General features: G+C 40.0%; 1 pseudogene; it reads left to right on the forward strand.

Moving 5' to 3' along the window:
- Positions 1 to 8915, forward strand: part of LOC139709467 (eukaryotic translation initiation factor 5B-like) — a 31012-nt pseudogene extending 22097 nt beyond the window's left edge.
- The last annotated feature ends 4957 nt before the right edge of the window (positions 8916 to 13872 follow it).

A 13872-nucleotide genomic window follows, 5' to 3' on the forward strand; every position in this document is an offset into this window, starting at 1 on the left:
GTCATACATTTTCGCGTGTCATTGCACCAAGACAGTAGACACATTGTTTAATCGTCAGATCAGAACTCAAACCATACGCTGTTAACATTGAACATTCCATTGTGTGGATATTTTTGTACATCGTTAGCTTTTGGCACAATTAAATGAAACAAATACTTTCTATTTTGGTAAACCCAGATTGCAAAAGATTGCAAAAGATCACATGATAAAATTTTGCATCAACAGGCTCATATTATCCATTCTATTTTGGCTATTGTCATTGATTTATGGTTCATGTGGATAGTCCATTCTGTTGGACACCAAAACAGTGAGGCTCACTTTTGAATGCTCAAAAACAGATCAAACTTCACAGGTTTCCATTCTCAACCCAGGACAGGAGTCATGCCCGGAAGTGAAGAGATGATGACAACACACATTGCCTTCCTAAAATCACTGAATTTTAAATTTGTTTTTGGTCAACTGAACCGATATACTGTATTAGTCATCATCACATTTTTTAGTGGGCAGTTACTATTGGCATAAACTTGAATCTGTTGCGTGAGCTTAGCAGCAGTTGCGGGTCCCCACTGATGTATACGTGCTTTTATACCCTGGTTTGACTTTTCGCCAGAGCTTGAATGCTGCCCTCTTTTACGACAACCCGGACGTCAAGACGTACATCTCGCTGGTGCCGACATCGGCCCATTCAGGCGACGGGATGGGTAATCTCATTGCACTCATCATCACCCTCAGCCAGACGCTGCTGGCCAAGCGGCTGGCCTTCTCCCAGCAGCTGCAGTGTACCACCCTGGAGGTAAGAGGCCACACACTGAACAGTCCCTCAGACTACTGTGTAAATGTTATTATACAAATAATGCACAGGTGAGAGTGAGCTGCATCTCCACTAATGTCACGAACTTAAACCTGTGTGTAATTTGATTTATAAAATGGGTCGAAAACTAACAGCATTTTTCATGTACCTTTGTGGGTCAATACCAGTCAGCTACATGTAGCACTCGCTCAAAAGTCAAGATGTCCGAAGATGTTCGTCCCAAACATTTACGCACGTCGCACTCGGAAATCCCGGACATATAAGTACGTATAAGAGTATACACACGCCACATGTTATGCACAAGAAAGGCCGGCTGGCAGCCCGAACTAGAAGTTGTTTACAGGATTGACAGCGCGTATAGTAGCGCGCGTCGCACTTGTAACAACTGATTGAATGTGCACTGCTAGTGTAAACATTGTGATGTCAGTGACTGAGCTGTTACACTTTCTCTGCAATGTCCCATAGGATAACACGTCGTGCTGTTATGACTTTTCATTGCACACTTTTTGCACGGCTGTGCATGTTAGTAAGAAAATCATGAGCGCACACGTGACTCATTTCAGTACTTCCAATTGGCTACATTTTTGAACCCATTTTATAATAAATTTTCACAATGGGCAGTTCAAAGACATATTTGCAGGCTCTTAGATTTGTACACCACAATTGTCTTCATGCTGTTTTCTACTAATTCACTAAAAAAATTGTCATGACATTTCCATGCATGAAAAGGGATGTACAGATATATGGACAAAAAGTATTTGATTTGTCATAAATTTGTATCTTTGGATTCGTAACACCAACTTCAGTGCTCACAGCTGCTTGGTTGCTGGCTAGCTGCTGTCATAGTAACTGCATGTGAGGTCACAATCACTGGGAAGCACTTTATGAAATGTGGTCAAGAGGCCCTATCAGGAAACTTGACACTTTACATCAACTTAGTGAGTGTATTCAACCTGCAGTATGCCGAGTGTTAAAGCAAGCTATCACTCTGTTATTTGTTTGCAACCAGGTGAAATCTCTCCCTGGACTTGGCACGACCATCGACGTGGTGCTGGTGAATGGCAGACTGCGGGAGGGGGACACCATCGTGATAGCAGGCCAGGAGGGACCCATCGTGTCCCAGGTCAGGAGCCTCCTCATGCCCCAGCCCCTGAAGGAGCTACGAGTTAAGGTAAGGCTATCAAAAATGAATTGATCACAGCCAATGAACATGAAAATAATCATATACCTTCCTTAAATATAAAGGTGAGAAAACCCCATTTGCATTAATTTGACTTTGTACACAAAATCACGTTTTTGAGCCATTTCCGGTCTGATGAGCATGTATAAAAGGTTGTGCAGTGTCGTATCAGCATGCCCAATTTTTGCAAAAATGTTGTCATAAGATGTGTGAGACTTGAAAGTAAGAAGTCAGCGAGCGGCTTGGACAAAAAACTTTGCATGACAGAATGGTCGTGGAAAATGTTGAGCGGGGGTTTGATTCAACCCCCTCCAGCTGTTTTAGGGTTGAGATTACAGGTTTCGTCATACCCAAGCCTCAGAAGTAGGTATGAATTTTAGATTTTTTAATTGTCAGTGTACTAATGTGAGGATTGCCATTTGAAGGTATCGTTGCTAAAGTTTTGAAATTTCCAAACTTTCTTATTTAATGTCCATGTCTGATGAAATTTCTATGATGCAGGGATATTCAATGAAAACAGTGTGTACAATGCAGCTGTACTCCCGAGGACAGTGGGATAGAAGCTCTTTACATGTGGTCCAATTCTGTCCCTCGGTCTACCACTTGTAACCTTCTTTAATGCCCTTTGTGTTTGTAGAACCAGTATGAGAGTCACAAGGAGATCGCCGGTGCCCAGGGAGTGAAGGTGGCTGCCAAGGATCTGGAGAAAGCACTAGCTGGACTGCCAATGTTGGTTGCAGAGGAGCAAGACGAGGTCGAGATTCTCAAGGTAATCCAGTGTGCATTGGTAATGCAAGTACAGTCAAATCTGTCTATAGCGGCCACCCCAAGGGGGACGAAAAAAAGTGGCCGTTGTAGACAGGTGGCTGCTATAGACAGGGTTGTTAACATGGCTCTTCTCTGGGGGGGGGGGGGGAATTGTGTTTAGTGGTCGCATAGGGCAGGTGGTCACTATAGACAGTGGTTTTTATAGACAGGTTTGACTGTATTACCGATGCAGGAATTGGGGAGCTCTTTCCCATAGTGTGATACTGTAAGCAAGGATAGTGTAGAGATCCTCAAGATAACCCTTGGTGCATGGTTATCAAATATTGCTGATGCAGGAATTTTTAAAGAGTTTCCCTACAATATACTGCAGCTTTCTACATCAATAATGTAGAGAGTCCATTTTGTGTGGTGTGTTTTTGTTTGGTTTTTAGTTTACATTATTCTTCTCCAGCCTGTGTTCCTCTGTCAGTTTTTTCTGTCCACTCCTGTGCATAGTTTAGCCCTGGTATCTTTATCCCCCCCCCCCCCAACTCTTGCATGATTATCACACGTTATAGCATGGGTAGCAAAAATCCTGCGATCTTATTGGTTGATAGCTGTGTGTTGATTTCTACTGGCCGCACACTGCCTCAGAGAGGACAACCATTGCAAACATGTGCTCTTGTCGCAAAGGTTCGCACACTTAGCAAACGTTCCCGCACTCAGTGAGAGACACCTATTGGCTGGAAACCATGCGTCCAGTATTTACTGGATGCATGGTTTTGAAGTACTAGATGCATGGTTTTCATCTATGGCAAGCCAAAAGGAAATGCATCCAGTAAATTTACCATCGGGTAACATAAATCACAAAATGGATTTCTGGCAAGAAAATTCTTCCACATTCTATAAAACAGATGGTGCACACATGTTTTTGTGCATCAGCCTAAACCCACTTGGCTTTGCCTTGTTGGTTAAGCATTCCATAGTTAACCTTATGCACACAATTCTGACTGACGCTCTCAGACTTATGCCTCATTTGTATACCAATGTTCCCTCTCTGGATCCGCATACCTATCCCTAATCCTCTGTGCCATGTGTTTGTTGCTTCCTCCTCTGCAGGAAGAGGTTTCTCAACTCCTGAAGACTGTTCTCACCAGCATCAAGCTCTCCGAGAGAGGTGTCTACGTCCAGGCGTCCACCCTGGGCTCCCTGGAGGCTCTCCTCGAATTCCTTAGGACATCAAAAATTCCAGTGAGTTCACATCGCAATATCTCCATTGTCTATAGCAGTTGCTCCCAGAAGATGGGTTATTTTGATTGCCAGAGACATGAAAGCAACAATATATGATACAATAATGTACAATCAAGTAATATCAAAGAAGAATGATAAGAACATTTTGACTTCTGATAAGGCCATTAGGTGAATTAAACCAACTACTGATGAGGTCATTATGTGAATTAAGCTAAGGAGGTTCAAGAGAATGGAATCATAACCGTCTTATTTCCTTTGCTAGATGTTCGATGCTGCCACTAAAATATATTTGAAGCATGTGCCAAACTCGATCTGGCCTGCAGATAGGAAGACAATTGACTCATGTCTCATTGCATTATCACCAGCCACTTTCTAGGAAAGATGTGTTTTTGTGATGGTAATTACTCTTCGCTATCCCTACTTACAAAAGATAGGTGATATAAAATGGTAAAGACACGGGGATGCGCGAATAGAAATTATGCAAATAATGATGTAATGATAATGAAAATAACGTGTTTGAGCCTGCTATGTCAGTAATTTGACATATCTGTCAATAAAGAATTATACCGGAAGATAATTCCAAATAAGTTTTATTTGTGGGAATTAAGTGGAAGAGTGATAAAACGGGCTTTGCATGATGTCACAGCTTTAACCCTATTCTAACAACGGGGGGGGGGGGGGGTCAATTTTTGTTTCGCACCACGATTCCGCAACGCGCAAAGATTTTGCCACGTCGTTTCATGACTTTTTTTATTGAAGTCTCCCGCATATTTTGAGACCAAATTTGCGACGTCCGGGTACTTCGTTCTGATGTTACGTAATGTTTTGCATATGCATGTCAACCCGAAAACGGCTCTAATTCATGATATCGTGTGCAAATCCAATGCAAATTGTGTTTTTTTGTTAAATTGACATAAATTAGATTATTTCAACTTTAAATCATTGAAATTAATAAATTCTAATGTAGATAAGCTTGAGAGAGTGCCTGCAATAAATTTTGGGAAAACAACAATAGAAAACAAAGGGTTGGAAAAAACAATGAAATACATAAGAAATTAAAACAATAAAAAACAAAAGAAATTGATTTTCATTGTGCTATTTTTTTACAAGAAAATTGTTTAATGTGTCTTGAGGAATTCTGACATAAAAATTTAGAAATCCTTAATTCTTTTTAATGGAGTTACAGGGGAGAATATGATTTCATGCATAAATTTGCATAATTAATTTACCAAAAATAGAAAATCAATATTTTTGGATTGTATGACTGTGTAATCTTGTAGTTGACATCCGGCTCTATGTTCAGGCAAAATTTTGCGGCAATCGCGCCATCAGCGGCCGAGATCAAGGGGGGGGGGGGGGGGGGGGGGGTTAGAATAGTAAAACAGCTTGGTCTCAAATAGCCTTCAAGTGAGTTACTAGATAAACAAGCAAAATATAGCCAACATTATGTTAGTAGACAGAATAAATCTGCAGATTGTTCAGCAAGACGGCAGCATTGAATATCAATCGTCAAAGGCACAAATGCACCTGTGGAATTCTTTTGTACATCAATAGAAAACTTACAACTGTTTGAATAATAACAGCTAGCAGAAAGTCTTAAATCTCCTTGATGAAGCCAATTACTGATAAGGTCATTGGATGAATGATGTAAGCTGGTGTTAGTTGGTTTATGTGTTCAAAAAATGTTGATTTAGTCGCATGTCTGTGATATCTTTTCACTGTTTAACAAGGATGTTCACATTTAAATCCACAGTATTCGGGTATCAACATTGGGCCAGTGCACAAGAAGGATGTAATGAAGGCCTCTGTCATGCTGGAACACGACAGCCAGTAAGTCTGCTATTCTTCACTGAAATAAGATGCTGAGTTACTGATTCATGGGAATTTCTTCAAACCTTTTCTTTGAGGCAGTATATGCACAAGAATGTTGTCCTAGATATTTCATGAGTTGAGCGTACATGTTCAGTATCCAAACTGTTTTGCAAGCTCTTTTTGCTCCTTCAAAATTGCAGCATAAACCCAGTTAGGATGCATCAAAAGTCAGATAAAAAAAACTTGTAGGTTTGGCAATAAGAATTTAACTTGCCAATGAATTTATTTCAATTTCTCAATGTACAAGCATTCTGATATTGTAAAGCAGAAGAAGGTCAGTCTCTCTATGCATTCTGTAAATTATAGTGTTGTAACACTTTGTTTCAAATTTTCTTCAAATTTGTTTAGTCCTCAAATCAGTAGCTCCATGCACTCTGTAAAGTATAGTGTTGTAACAAACACTCTGGTGATTTTTTATTTTTTTTTTAGATCAATTTTGTCATAACATTATGACAGAAGGCATTATCTGACATCAGTACAAATCAAATTAATACATTAAAATGCACCGGGAGAAAACTGTTTTCAGCAAAATTGTTATTATTTTTCCTTTATATTATCATGCAAGCCCCATGAAAGCACTTTTTGATGTACTGGAGTAAGCATCTTAAAAGGCTCTGTTGCAATACAGTATATGGACAAAAACAGTCATTGCAACCATGCCCAAGAAATTTAAATGTTTTAATCTGTGTGCAGACTGTAGAAATGAAAGAGAGCTAGTTAGTATTCATTTCCAGGCACCAGTATGTACTTTTCCACCAAGAGAACCTGTCTTGCTAGAAATAATCTTTTCTCAACGTACACCAAGGTACGCAGTCATCCTAGCCTTTGACGTCAAGGTGGAGCGAGACGCCCAGGAGCTCGCCGACCGCGAGAACATCCGCATCTTCCAGGCCGACATCATCTACCACCTCTTCGACAGCTTCATGGCCTACCGCGACGAGGTGAAGAAGCGCAACCGCGAGCAATACAAGCACATCGCCATCTTCCCCTGCAAGCTACGCATCATGCCGCAGTGCATCTTCAATGCCCGCAACCCCATCGTCATGGGCGTGGTGGTGGAAGGGGGTATCGTGAAGCAAGGCACTCCCATTATCGTGCCAAGCAGAGAGGTTAGTTGGAAGCCATGAAAAATTGGATGATGTGGAATATTTTTCCCTTTCATATCTGAAAAGGGGTAAAGACTGTTTTAAAATATATATAAAGAAAGAGAAAGGCCAGTGACCCCCCCCCCCCCCCAAAAAAAAAAAAAAAAAGCTAAAAAAAAATAAAGGTGATGAAACGAACATCGTGCATGCTATAGCTCTTTTATTGCATGTCTGTGTAGTTGTTATATTCAGGAAGACTTTACGGCAGTGGTCAAAAAGATGAAACTCACATGTGCAAATGAGACCTACACGTACACTTGATCAGACTTACTGTTTGGAGTTTTAGTTTGGTGTTTCTTAGGAACAGCTAGTTAAAGCTGATTGAACACAGTATTGTAAGAATGACAATTGTATTTCACTGGAGGATTTTATTTTTGCTTTCATGATATGCTTAATAGAATAGTTGCTAGTATCAGCGTCATTGATCTCTTCTCACATTGTGTTGCATTGTTAGCCCTCTGTTTTCAGTGGTTCTGCAGAACTCTAGTATATAAAAGTTCAGATTATTTCCATGATCTGTCATTTTTAGGGGATGAAGGGAGTAGTAATAAGTCTTCAACACCTCGTTTCATTTAACTTCAGAAATACAGGGAATATGCAAGTTTGGAGAAAAGAAAGCAGAGCCTTTATTTTGATGAATCACTTAAACTGATTTTCTCTACCATAATACTATGGAACAAATTAAAAGAAAAAAAGGTGTTGGGGCCTATCTTCCTTCATGAAAGGCAGTCCCTCACAAAAAAAAAAATAAATAAAAGGAAAAAAAAAAAAAGATAAATTGAATAGCGATGAGTATGCCACCACCCTTTCTCCTGGCTACAAATGAAAGCTTATCGAGCAGGAGCATGTATGTGAGGGCTTTCTTCATTGCCATGATGATTATTGCCAATCTTCACGTCATGCACCTAGAGACAGCACTTGTGTAAAACAGGTGTTTGGTTGGACGCGTACTGCTCATTTCTCATGTAGTGTGAGGCTGTGTAAAGTTTCTTCTTATTTTCCTTCCAGAATTGCGAGCTGGGTGTGGTCAGCAGTCTGGAGCTGAACCACAAGCCGCTGGAGACGGCCCGTAAGGGGCAGGAGATCTGCATCAAGATCGAAAACGTGTCCGGCGACGCCCCCAAGATGTACGGCAGACACTTTGACCACAACGACATGTTAATTAGCAAGGTAACAGATGAAGGGAATATTTTCATCCAGAGATGGAAGTAGTCTAATATAAATCTTAGTGTATGTACACCAGTATGATTGTGAACCAGTTACTCTGGGATGCAGTACCATTCAGATGTTTGCAGTGAGATCCACATATGGGAAAGCAGTCCTTTTGTATTAGATATCTATTCCTTGCAAGTTAACGTAGCTGAGATTTAGTCATGCCCTCTTTGTATGACACTTCATCAAGACTTTCATTGTTTAGAGGGTATTATGCAATAATGCAGTAAGGTTGTACTAGATATGACATCTGTGCCTATGTTAATACCAACATATCTTTTTGAAAAGTGTAGAAATAAAACAAACAAAAACATCTTTCGAAACTGACCTGAGCAAGAAAACAGACGTCTGTTCATTGAACTTCTGTATGGTGCTTTCAATGGGTAATTAGATATACTGTATGCATTTATGTTAGAAGAAAAAGCCAATAATCATGTGTACAAAACCTCAAAGTCGGGAGCTGTAGTTGGCAGAAAGCTGCCGATGCTGTCTTGATCTGTCAGATAAATCCCTCATACATCCATCATGGTAATTCTTTGTGTTATCATTATCTAAACCCAAACAGATCAGCCGCGAGTCGATAGACGCTGTCAAAGATCACTTCCGGGAAGATCTGGAGAAACAGGACTGGCAGGTCATGATCGAACTGAAGAAAATCCTCCAGATATTGTGAGAAAAGAAAATAAGAGAGACAGTGCTCTTCTCGTCTGCACGAGCTTGGACAATTCAATCCAACCTATTGAAAACTTGGAAGGCCACAGCAGTTGGACACCATTGCCTGAAAGCGGCAAGATTTCACGATATGAAGCAGGTTGTGCTGATGCGATGTGGTTACTTCCAGTCTGTCACTATCCATTCAGGAGAGTTTGCAATCTGGACATGCATGGCTGAGAAATACCTACAGCGTACCAGTCTGTGATGTAATCATTGCAGAGGCAATATCGCTTTTTTTCTGCCCCGTTCTGACTCCCAACATGCCAGTTTGAAATCATTGCAGCACCATGTTGTGATGTTATGAATTATGTGCTGATGACTCTACCTAAAGTACCTTTGTGATGTCATTGTTGATAGTATGGAGCTACTTGAACTCATAAATATGCATGACAGGGTTTTCCATCAGAATGGAAGTTGTCATGCACAGTGCCAAAGGAAAGGACAGCTGCAATTGGTGATATCTGGATTTCCTTCCAAAAGTGCATTGCACTGATAAATGAACTTCATCACATTGAGATAGGCATGAATACCCTCGAGCCCTGATTAATATTTCCTCAGCTGTACGATTAAGTCGCTTGTGACAGGAATATTGACAGCCACTAAAAAGCTCGATCTTATCGACGGCAGCCAACAGGAATGAAACTTTTTGGGTTTTTTGTTGGTGGGATGGAGTTTAGTTCAGGTGTGCTATTCTACTGCGTGGCTTTGATAGAAGGACAAAGCCAAATGAAAATGATTTATTTCTCCCCTAACTCCATTCATTGAATGTGAGGAATGTCTGTATGTTGCATGTGCCTTTCCTTTACCATGCTAGCTGACATTTTGAATTGTTATGCAAGCACTGACATATTAAGGAGTCCAGGTTTTCACCCCTGTCCCCATCACCCACTCCCCGCCACTGACTGGTGGTACAGCTTATTGTGGATGAGTGTTGTGCAGAAGGCAATAAGGCGATATTAGCCGATGCACATACTCGTAATCCTTTCATTAACACCCTGCCACAACGTTCAATTTCAACAAAATCCATCAGGCTTAGCTGTTGTACTACATGGCGAAAAAATTTCCAGGGGAATAATGAGTAATGATGACAGATACAAACCATGAACAAGGAGTGACACTCCAAAATTTTCAACATCTTTTGCTGTTTGGGAGAACCTTAAGATTTGAATACATCAGCCAAGTTGAGTATTTCATCAATTTTTACTTGTCCTGTCATTCATACGTAGATGCAGTTTTTGTGGCTTGTGGCACATAAGAGATCTTAAAGTGATGTTGCTGGTCACAAGAGCTTGGCTAATATGCATAAAATTAACATTTTTCTTCAAGCATTTCAGTTATATCAAAAGTTGATAGATTTTGAGAGATAAGTCAGTACAACAGCATCAGAATTTATTATAATTGATATCCATGTTTCTCGTTTCTTCACTATGACAATGCAAACAAACAATTTGAAAATACTGTAAAACCAAAAACATTAGTGCACGAAACTTTCATGTATTGCAGACCATGAAAGTATTACCAGAATATCAAATCTGCTGGATTGTGTGGACAGAAACGTTTACAAAATGTGGCTCACCAAGTTAGTGAAAGTTTCATGCATGTGATAATTTCTGGTTTTACAGTAACCATGCATTCAATTAATGCCTCCTGTACTTGTGATAGAAATTTAAACGCTCAGTTTTGACTGTCCTGTCCTCTTAAAAAAAGCATGCTTTTTTTTTTCCTTTGATTCTTATACTTTAAATTTTTGGACCCATTTTTCTCACCATGTTCTATTTAGTTTGGAAATGAAATATATGCATTTAGAATTTCTCATGTAGTGAAAAATTTATTCTATTGCCCTTATTGTATGAACTTCAAGAGAGAACTATGTATTTCTTTGTGAGAAACATCTCTTTGTGTGTGTTGCAATGTGTTCCTATGAACAGGAGCCAACATTCCGTACTACAGCCTATTAACATGTAAAATGTATTTCTATCTGAATGTAGGCCTTTGAATTTTTGTGTTTAGTCACATTGCAATACTTACAGGGCCTCGTATCAGATGTACAGCATAGCATGTTGACGTTGGCAAAAGTCAAACTTGTTCTGAATTGAAGTTGGGACTTAATGCAAAGAATTCATCAATGACAGGGAGGGTTTCGACTCCAAAACTGTCTATTTAAACACCGTTCCTGCGGTTATGCAGCTATATCTGATATCTTCTTCATTTGAATCTATTTTGTGAATGCTCATCTGACATTCATCAGCTATGAAATATTTTCTGTAGTGTTGGACAAGCAAGGCAGAAGGAAAAGAGGATGTGGAAAAAAGAGATATTTTTGAAGAGTGTGCGAGACTGAAGAGGCATTATGAATGGGATATTGTGCATTTCTGCCATTTGAGACATGTTTTGTACATGTTAGTTGTATTGCACAAATAATAAAAGATATCTTCAGTCAGTGAATTCTATACCACCTGAGCCTTATTTATTGTTTCATTTTTGTTTTTGTTTTGTTGTTGTTGTTGTTGTGTTGTTGTTGTTTTTTTTTTTTTTGGGGGGGGGGGTATTTTCTGTTCTTGTTTTATGTGAGACTCTAGGAGGCTGACAATCACAATAAGACAAAGCCTCAGAGTATACCTACCACTTCCTGTGGCCAAGATTCAGGGGTTAATCATCACAAAAATTTCATGCAAGGGTTCTGGACCCCTCTGCCCCCCCCCCCCCCCCCCCCAAAAAAAAAAAAAAAAAAAAAAAAAAAAATATATATATGGGCGAATAAACAACTAAAATGCATGAGAACATATGACTTGGGAGGGCTACACCCTGTATTTTTTTCCTGTGATAAGCTGCTAGTGTGTGTGTGCGTGTGTGTGTGACCCTTGACCCAATCAACCAACAGCACACCCAATCTTGCCCCTACACACAAACACACTCTGTAAAATGTTCCCCAAACGTTTCATGTACAGAAGCACAAACCTGAGTTTTTCTGCATTACTTAAAGGACGAGTTCACCTTCATAGACATGTGGGTTGAGTAAATGCAGCAATATTAGTAGAACACATCAGTGAGAGTTTGAGGAAAATCGGACAATCCATTCAAAAGTTATGAATTTTTGAAGTTTCTGCTCAGTCATGGCTGGATGAGAAGACTACTATAGCTTGTAATGTCACATGTGTACAACGATATAAAGAAAGAATAAAAGAAAATTCAACATATTTTCATTTTTCTCCCATAACAAAAGAACGCTTGACTTCTCTCTTTCTGAAGGCAGGGAGAATAATATTACCCTCAAGATACATCAGGAACAAGTCAGAGAAATGGGCACTTTATTCAAAAAGTAAAGTTTTGTGAAATTCTCTTTTTATTTTCATTATACAGTTGTACGCATGTGACATCATGCACTGTAGTAGTCTTCTCATCCAGCAGTGACTGCGCAGATACTTCAAAAATTAATAACTTTGGAACGGATTGTCAGATTTCCCCCAAACTTTCACTGATGTGTTCTACTGATATTGTTGCATTCACTCAATCCACATGTATATGAGGGTGGACTTGTCCTTTCGCATACCGTAAAACCGGAAATGTTCACATGCATTTTAATTGCGCAAATTTTCATGAGAACCAGGATTTGTGAAATCAAAATGCATGCAGAAGTTCTTGTCTATGCGATATGCATTGAATGTCAGTGGCAATTTGCCAAAAAGGCTGTCGGCTCCTAAATCGTGAAAATAGAGAGCTTTAGATTTTGACCCACGGATGTTTGAGACGACGCTTGCGCTGGACGTTCTCCTCTCCCCTGCGTTGTGCTGAAATGTAGCTTTACATTATGCTGGGACACAACGTATAAAAAAATAAAATGGTGCCCCCATACGATCGGTACATGAAGTAGTTCTCTACGTTGCAAACTGTGTGGACGTAAAAATAGCCCAATACTTGTAGTGGAAAAACTTGGGCGATGCAAGCTAAAAATAAACCGACTTGACGCGCGCTTCTGCCCATGCTCAGAACATGTTTTTTTTCCTCTGAACATCCGCGCGTCAAAATCTAAAGCTACCCAATATCTTGCTTTACAGAACATTGTACAGATGTATGTCCCTCTTTGCCTCTTGACAGTGTCTCTGATCTGCATGTGACAGTACGTGTATATCTGTATCACAGCTTGGAGGGTTAAAAAGAACATTTGGCCATACCACTGAATCTTCCTTCAAGCCTGCATCATGTCTATAACCTTTCACTGGGCCATGTGACTTCTCTTTCAATGCCTTCTCCGAAAACAACATATTTCTATACGTACTGTAAAAATTAGTTTGCATGGGGGAGACCCCAGTTTACTAGAGTGACTGTGAACGGCAGTTTGTGTGGGTGAAGGATTCTTTTTATTGAGAGATTCAAACTTGAGTACGAGGGTGACGTCAACCCTGCCGCATACCCCAAACAGACCTGCATAAGCACCTTGTTATACAACATAAGTAGGGTCCTACCGTTTTGTTACATCTGACGTCTTTAAATTTAGGTACCAGTGTAACAGCCATACAAAGTGTACATGTGTAATTTTTAGGAGAGGGGAATTTTCTGCTTGATGTCACACCTGCGCCTTGATGCTGGAAACAATCGCAAATTCATTTTCTAGCAAGAGGGCTCTGGCTCTTTCACAGTACATAATTATATTAATGTTTCATTTGTACATGTATGTTGGCAAATAATATGTGACCCGCTGCAACAAAAGATCCGAAGGTCGGGGAAGGACAATTTTCTGAAAATGACATGACATTATTCCTTTACTCTTCCACTTTAATGCCATATATAACATGACTCTCAAAAGTACTTGGTTGCGGAGATATCAATAATTTCATTAGCACATGTCGAGTGGTTTAGGAAATCAGCGTTTCGAGAAAAGCGCCTTCAAAGTTTTCCTACCGACGCTATCATGATCAGGGGGAAGCAAGACAGTTTTCACC

This window comes from Diadema antillarum, unplaced genomic scaffold, assembly GCF_040938485.1.
Source record: "Diadema antillarum isolate AM-2024a unplaced genomic scaffold, OU_Dant_1.0 seq00001437_RagTag, whole genome shotgun sequence".
Taxonomy (NCBI): Eukaryota; Metazoa; Echinodermata; class Echinoidea; order Diadematoida; family Diadematidae; genus Diadema; species Diadema antillarum.